The 7,037-nt window shown below is 41.9% G+C and overlaps 1 long non-coding RNA gene across 1 annotated transcript; it reads right to left on the bottom strand.

The window, feature by feature from the left end:
- Positions 1-503: 503 nt before the first annotated feature.
- LOC135572540 (uncharacterized) lies at positions 504-6,216 on the bottom strand. The gene is made up of 2 exons (XR_010464377.1): positions 5,932-6,216; positions 504-1,012 (listed from the first exon to the last, which is right to left on the bottom strand). It is a non-coding gene; the product is annotated as an uncharacterized LOC135572540 (long non-coding RNA).
- Between the last annotated feature and the right edge of the window lie 821 nt (positions 6,217-7,037).

The raw sequence follows: 7,037 nt of genomic DNA, 5'->3' as shown, positions 1-7,037 counted from the left end.
TATTGCACCAATTGGATTCCCATTACCTACATGCAGTCTATTTAAGTTGACCAGTTCTACACATCCCACTGGGCACACACTGGTTGAAGCAATATTGTGAAATGACATGGGAACAATGTTGTATTGACGTTGATATGATATGTGACCAATGGAATGCTTCCTCAACGCTGGATGTCACGTTCACGCAAGCGCTGGTGTCTCTTGCTGCCATTGTTGCTGCTGTAACTAGCTGTTACTCGCTACGCTTGCCGTTTTCTGATATCCCCCTTATTCCTTCAGGGGTTTTGGTAGAGCATATCATCACGGAACAATGAGACAGATATTTCACCGGATGCATCCGCTTGGCGTTTCCACTCACTAGTGAGAGGAAGCCCATTGCCAGAAGTGAGAGAAGATGGAACGAGATGGATTTTTGGCCAACATTCTGCTAATCTTCTCATCAATGAAACATTTGATCTCAATACCGTTTTCTGTTCCCAAAACTAGAATATGTTACGAACAAATCAAATCAAATCAAATTTATTTATATAACCCTTCGTACATCAGCTGATATCTCAAAGTGCTGTACAGAAACCCAGCCTAAAACCCCAAACAGCAAGCAATGCAGGTGTAGAAGCACGGTGGCTAGGAAAAACTCCCTAGAAAGGCCAAACCCTAGGAAGAAACCTAGAGAGGAACCAGGCTATGTGGGGTGGCCAGTCCTCTTCTGGCTGTGCCGGGTGGAGATTATAACAGAACATGGCCAAGATGTTCAAATGTTCATAAATGATCAGCATGGTCGAATAATAATAAGGCAGAACAGTTGAAACTGGAGCAGCAGCACAGTCAGGTGGAAGTTGAAACTGGAGCAGCAGCATGGCCAGGTGGACTGGGGACAGCAAGGAGTCATCATGTCAGGTAGTCCTGGGGCATGGTCCTAGGGCTCAGGTCAGTTGAAACTGGAACAGCAGCATGGCCAGGTGGACTGGGGACAGCAAGGAGTCATCATGTCAGGTAGTCCTGGGGCATGGTCCTAGGGCTCAGGTCCCCCGAGAGAGAGAAAGAAAGAGAGAAGGAGAGAATTAGAGAACGCACACTTAGATTCACACAGGACACCGAATAGGGCAGGAGAAGTACTCCAGATATAACAAACTGACCCCAGCCCCCCGACACATAAACTACTGCAGCATAAATACTGGAGGCTGAGACAGGAGGGGTCAGGAGACACTGTGGCCCCATCCGAGGACACCCCCGGACAGGGCCAAACAGGAAGGATATAACCCCACCCACTTCGCCAAAGCACAGCCCCCACACCACAACAGAGTGGACTAAGTTGTGGAGACTTTATAATTTGACAAAGTTGTAAAAAATGGTGTTGTTCAGAAGGCGTGCAAAGGCAAATTTAGTTATTGCAAACGTGCAATTCCCAGAGTAGGCGTTCCCTAATGGAAATATGCAAATGCAGGTTTAGGTTACACCTCCGAAGAATGACGAAGGCCACTTATACATATTCTCGATTTGGGTGTGGGAATTTCCACCTGTATTTGATAATCACCAACAAATAGGGCACTGACAGCTGTCAGTGTAGCTAGCTAGTTAGCATGCTAACCTTATTTAGCTAGCTAATGTTATCTGTTGTTGCTGTTTTTATAACTACACCATATTCAAAAGATTAGCCAGCTGGCTCTATAGCTGGTTCTGGAGCTGGATTTGTCATAAGAATTGATTTAGGGAAAACATGCTACAGATGGAATCCACTGGACTATCTTTGACTTCGCCATCTATTGTCATGTCCAACGTTTTGGCATCTTCCATAAATTGCGACCGCGAATCCGCTAAAGAAATAGTTAGAAAGAATAAAATAAAGCTCCGGTAATATGGATAACTATTGAACGATAGCTGATATGCGGTTTTCTACATTGTAATGGACACAGTGCCTTTGCAACCTTTGCTAAGTAGGCTGCTGGCAAGCTTCGGCTGTGGTACAAGGGAAATGATAGGCTTCAATGATTTTGCTCATGTTGCTCATGATCATGCATGCTGCAAACAACATTGAACTTTGCAGGTGTTTCTTATTAATAAACAATGCCATGCTGGTGGGTGGTAACATTCAAATAAAGTCCAGCCCCGAAACTGAATGTAGACTGAAAATAATTTGTAGGTTATATCATAGGAAAGACACCACATTCACACGGATATGCACAAGTAGGCAGTTTGGGTTTGTCAATTCAAGACCAAATACCTCATACTTTGACTAAAACGATGACGTATTGTCTTAAATCGTTTTGCAACATCGTGGGTAAACTCTGGCCATCGTCTTTCAGCCCGAAACAGTGGATTTCTACTAGAGTGGGTGTTTAAATGAACACGTGCTGTTGCCTTTCTGAACTCCCATATGTCTTTAAACCACATTTACATTTAAGTCATTTAGCAGACGCTCTTATCCAGAGCGACTTACATTCTTACATTCTTATTCTTACTTACATACATTCACATTCTGGAACAGTGTTTGGATGGAAAAAATGTGGCATTAAATATTACATTAGCTTTATCTATAGAGCTCAGTGAGGTAGAATAATAGATTAATGGATGTCTCACTCAACTAATTGAAACTGTTTCCTGATGTTGTCAATGCATATTTTTACATGTGATCAAGGTGGCTGTGTGATACTTACTAAGTGGAATGCGGGTGTTACAGATTTCAGAGAGATGGTTGAGCAAGTTATGTGCTGATGCATGAAAAAGCCACCACTGTCTGTCCATCTGTGTTTGGGTGCATGACTGTGTACTGCAGGAGGTTGGTGGCACGTTAATTGGGGAGGACAGGCTCTTAGTAATGTTTGGAACGGAATTAATGGAATCGAACTCAAACACATAGATTCCATGTGTGTGATACCATTCCATTTACTCCATTCCAGACATTATGATCCATCCTCCCCTCTCCTCTGCAGCCTTCTGTGGTGTGTACCGTGCATGTGTCAGTCTACAGTACATTCTGTCCTAACCATGATTTCCTGTCAAAGGCTTTCATGGCACGTGCCACTTTCAGAAGTCCCCTCGTCCTCCGTCTCTCTTACAAAACCTTTTTCAATTTCCACTCATCTGGGTCACAGGAGGCTGTAGAACAATGCTGGTGCTATTGACTCCCTGCCCACGTCTCGACATGTTACTGATACTCTAATGGCACAAGTGCCAGTGCCTTATCGCACAACAGCCCTTGCCCTTGAATACTACACAAGTGGTTCCACAGTGGAATATAGCAATCAGGAGGCAGATAAAGGGCCACCTTCTTAGGGGTGAATTCCAACTTTCACTTAAGTAACATTTTCTCTTTGTCATGCATTGATGTCAATGGGAGAGTAAGCGAAAACTTGACTTAACTGGAAGTAGGGATTTGCCCCTTAGGCCTTTACTGGCAAACTAAACTCCCCTGTCTACAAATGAAATCAGGGATCAGCTCTTGGCCCAATCAGTTATTAGTCAAAAGTTGCCATATTGTGATGACTGACATAAAACCTCTTTAACCCTTTTGATTGGCAAGACAGCGACAGGTGTTCTGTGACTTTCAGAACAGTACAGTGTATCCTCTGTCAGGTGGCTGTACTGCAAGTTACATCACCTCATCTAATGTGCTTCTCTTGCAAGGTAGTTCACATGTGAGAACATATTTGGCTACAGCCCCAGTCAGTGTGAATGTGAAACGCCCTACTCTGCTAACATTACCTGAAGGTGAGTTATTGAGAAGTGAGAGACTGGTCTGACTGTATGTACGGCCTGTGTGTAGCCCATAAGATATCATACAATGTGTAACCAATGTGTGTAAGTGTGTAGATGTGGTCCGTGTGTGTGTGCGCGTGTGTGTTATGCAAGCATATAAGTGTCTTTGTTTCCATGAGTATGTGGGTCGATGCGTGTCTACATTTACAAAACATTAAGAACACCTGCTCTTTCCATGACAGACCAGGTGAAAGCTATAATCCCTTATTGATATCACTTGTTAAATCCACTTCAATCAGTGTAGATGAGACAGTTGAGACATGGATTGTGTGTGTGTGCCATTCAGAGGGTGAATGGGCAAGACAAAAGATCTATTAAGTGCCTTTGACTGGGATATGGTAGTCGGTAGGTCCTCAGCTGTCCCACAACTACTTTTCCAACGTCGCTCACTCTCCCTTTCTTTCTTGCTTTGCCTCTGCAGCTCCATGGGCATAATAACACCCACTCCCCGCCTGGCCCCACCTTACTCTCCTGTTCAAATATGGTTACTTATCTCCAGCCCGCTCTCACTCTCCCAACCTATAGCCCATGTTAAAGTACACGTTGTACCCTGGCACGTTCCCCTGTTAAAGGCCGCCCTTCTGTTCTATAGGCGACGCTAGCTTCGTGTTGTTTTCTCCCAGCTGTGCACAGTCCAAGACCAAATGTGTTGGATTGGAGAATCTGAGTTTTGAGTGATGAGATCATGTGAAAGTAGGCTGCAATGCATGTATTTGTCATGCTTTTTTAAATTAGATTATTATTTTTATTTTTTTACATATGCCGTATATAGGTGACACATAGGGAAAGAAGCTAGTGCATCTGGTGAAGACATGCAAACCTGTGACACACAACTCCAGATGTATGATGACTCTAATTATTTCTTTCTCTCTGTCAGCTTTCTAATAAATATCAATTATCCTCATCTCATCATTAGCATACACATGCAGGATTATCCTAATTTTATCATTAGCATACACATGCAGGATTATCCTAATTTTATCATTAGCATACACATGCAGGATTATCCTAATTTTATCATTAGCATACACATGCAGGATTGTCCTCATATTATCATTAGCATACACATGCAGGGGTAATATGGGCAAAATCTTTGTAATAATTGGTTAGAACCAGCTCAAGACTGGATGACAATGAAGACGTTACCCGTCACTGTGAATTTATTTCGGTTCAAGGAGCGTTGTGAACGGACATGGCCCTTGGCTGTTCCTAGTAGAGGTCGACCGATTATGATTTTTCAACGCCGATACCGATTATTGGAGGACCAAAAAAGCCGATACCGATTAATCGGCCCGTTTATTTATTTGTAATAATGACAATTACAACAATACTGAATGAACACTTATTTTAACTTAATATAATATCAATAAAATCAATTTAGCCTCAAGTAAATAATGAAACGTTCAATTTGGTTTAAATAATGCAAAAACAAAGTGTTGGAGAAGAAAGTAAAAGTGCAATATGTGCTATGTAAGAAAGCTAACGTTTCAGTTCCTTGCTCAGAACTTGAGAACATATGAAAGCTGGTGGTTTCTTTTAACATGAGTCTTCAATATTCCCAGGTAAGACGTTTTAGGTTGTAGTTATAGGAATTATAGGACTATTTCCCTCTATACCATTTGTATTTCATTAACCTTTGACTATTGGATGTTCTTATAGGCACTTGAGTATTGCCAGTGTAACAGTATAGCTTCCGTCCCTCTCCTCGCTCCTCCCTGGGCTCGATTCCGTCCCTCTCCTCGCTCCTCCCTGGGCTCGAACCAGCAACACAAAGACAACAGCCACCATCGAAGCAGCGTTACCCATGCAGAGCAAGGGAAACAACTACTAGAAGGCTCAGAGCTAGTGATGTTTGAAACGCTATTAGCGCGCGCGCTTACTAGCCAGCCATTTCACTTAGGTTACAACAGCCTCATCTCGGGAGTTGATAGGCTTGAAGTCATAAACAGCGCAATGCTTGCCGGACAACGAAAGTGCTGTTTGAACGAATGTTTACGAGCCTGCTTCTGCCTACCACCGCTCAATCAGATACTTAGATACTTGTATGCTCAGTCAGATTATATGCAACACAGGACACTCTAGATAATATCTAGTAATATCATCAACCATGTGTAAACTAGTGATTACGATTGATTGTTTTTTATAAAATACATTTAATTCTAGCTAGCAACTTACCTTCGCTTACTTTCGGGTAACAGGCATTGTGGAGTCCAACGAAAGAGAGGCAGGTCGTTATTGCGTTGGACTATTGCAAGATTGAATCGCCCGAGCTGACAAGGTGAACATCTATCGTTCTGCCCCTGAACGAGGCAGTTAACCCACCATTCCTAGGCCGTCATTGAAAATAAGAATGTGTTCTTAACTGACTTGCCTAGTTAAATAAAGGTATACATTATCAGTTGGAGCTCGGCTTTACTGCAGCTTGGCTCCCAAATAAAAGGTAGTCTCCGTGGTCTTTAAAATGACTATATAAAAGTTATTTTGAAAGTGGTTTATTAGATTTCATTTTCAGGGATCCACCTCAATGAACAATATATAAAGCGTATAAAACACCCAGTTATATAATACCAGTACAAACAGTAATGTTATTTTTGAGGAATACAATGGTGAGAGACAGGGTAATGTGTTGAGCTCGTTAAAACCATAGTATTGCAACAAAGACACAGCACCTGCGGGTTACCACTGGATTTCTTAACAGCTACTAACGGAGATTACACGGAAATCCGAGCCACAAAAAAAAAAACTGGTTGCAGCGAAAAACTGTAGAATACAACTAGCAGACCATCTGAACTAAATCAAAACAGGAAAAAGATACATGGAAGACTGACATCAATAAAATGATCAGACTGGAAATGTAGCCTACGCCAACTACGATCATTTAGTTAGCACATTTATTTACAGACAAATACAGCACAGGAGGCTGCTCTGCTGAGAAGATGACGTCTCACAATAGTGGCTGGAATGGAGTGAATGGAATGGTATCATTGTTCAAAACCATTCCATTTATTCTGTTTCAACCATTACTATAAATTATAATAAATTACATTTGTAAAGACTAGGACCAAAATGGTAATACATTCTTAAATGTGGGAGTATCATTTGTTAATGCAATCTGTCTATTCTAGTTGTGCCATGCACTTGGTGGTTAGATACTATAGGTGGTTCAACCAGTTTATAAACGATTAGATCGCTAGCAGAGGTTTGTTTGAGCCCAATGTATATTGGACAATTAATTATAAAATGCAGTTTGTCATATGTAATGAAAGATTTGGTCTGATGAT

The sequence above is a fragment of the Oncorhynchus nerka genome, linkage group LG7, assembly GCF_034236695.1.
Source record: "Oncorhynchus nerka isolate Pitt River linkage group LG7, Oner_Uvic_2.0, whole genome shotgun sequence".
Lineage (NCBI taxonomy): Eukaryota > Metazoa > Chordata > Actinopteri > Salmoniformes > Salmonidae > Oncorhynchus > Oncorhynchus nerka.
The sequence above is the reverse complement of the archived record's forward strand: the minus strand, read 5'-3'. Positions and strand labels throughout refer to the sequence as shown.